We start from the raw sequence: 1,514 nt of genomic DNA on the forward strand, positions 1-1,514 counted from the left end.
GTTTAATTGGAGGATCATCGTTTGCAGCTTTTGCAGGTCTTCGCTGATGCTGTCTGCCGAGTTTCCAGCTTTGTCGAAATGGTCTGACTGTTTCTTATCGTCGTTCGTGGCTTCTTGGCTGGTGGTTGGCAATTTCGAATGGACGCTCACGTTATGCAATTGGAATAGGCTCATATTCTGGAATTTGATTCCGCATATCTCACAACTAATGTCTGAAGGGGATGACGTTTTACGGTCTATAGAGCTGTTGGTGGCTTGCTGTTCTGCCATGATCAAGTTCAACGGACTCGTTTGCACGTAATGCACTCCCATGGAGTCTATCTTCATATCTTTGTCTCTGTCGTCGGGAATGTAAATCCCGTGGCGTTTCATTTTGTGGGTTCGCAAAAAATATTTGTTACAGTACTCCTTGCAGCAGATCTCGCAAAATGCTTTTGGATTCATCACGCCGATGCGGCGCAGTCGGTTCGAAAGATCCAGCTCACGGGACTGCTGTCCGGGCGAAGTTTTACTGGGGGATGCATAGAACATACCCTCTTGGTCCGAGATTTCCTGTTTCATTGAGGTAGGTGGTTCCGATTGGGGAGCCCTGGGGCTCGGAGATTCTTCTTGGTCGTTCGCTGAAACGGCGTCGTTCGTCGATCCGTTTTCCGGGTTTTCCATTTCGAACACGGACTTTCCAATCTTCGGGAATAGCTTGTTGGTAAACGGATTTGGAAAGAGGTCGGGATAGGATTGCAGCAGCTGGGGTTTTGGCTCGATCTTGACAGAAGAAATGTCGACGCTTGGCACGGAATTCGGTATTTTCATGTTGGTCACGTATGAAGGAATGCTGACGGAGGAGCCCAAACCGGCCGTCTCTGCCGGCGGATCGGTGTAGATGCCGTGCTTGTTGGCTTTGTGTGTTTTCAAAAAGTACTTGTTGCAAAACTCCTTGTTACACAATTCACAGTAGGCGTCCGGGTTAAATATTCGAATTGGTTGCCGGGGAGGCAACGCGTCCGGCTGCGTGAACTGTGGTAGACCCATGAACATATGATTCGTGGTTGGAAACGGTAGAAGGTTGGGACTCATCCATTCCTTGCCGGGGATCTCTGAGATCCAGGGGATGTCCGGCTTGGTGATCAGTTGTTCTGGCGTTGCTGACGTATCCTGGTTGTCGGGGGAGTCGAGATTCGGCGAATCGCATGGTTCTCTTTTACATTCGAAGTTTGAGTGCTCCGAAGACATGTGGCTTTGCAAGAGATCTTGGGTCGCAAACACCACTTGGCAAATAGGACAGCGCGACTCCGGTTCTGGGGACGGCACAGGCTTACCTTCTGGAGACGAGTCGGATGCCGAGATCCTTACTGGTGTGGATTGTTTCCTTCGCTTCTTACAATTGTCTGATAGGGTTGTAGCCAGGCAACGTTTAGCAGGTCTCGGGACCTCGAAGTCGTGTCCACTCATCGGCGGGTCTTCTGGTACGGTCGGCGTGAAAGCACCGTGCATTGGGCCGGAATTGGAGGGCAACG

This window comes from Nicrophorus vespilloides, unplaced genomic scaffold, assembly GCF_001412225.1.
Source record: "Nicrophorus vespilloides isolate i.1.1-1 unplaced genomic scaffold, Nicve_v1.0, whole genome shotgun sequence".
In the NCBI taxonomy this organism is placed as follows: Eukaryota; Metazoa; Arthropoda; class Insecta; order Coleoptera; family Silphidae; genus Nicrophorus; species Nicrophorus vespilloides.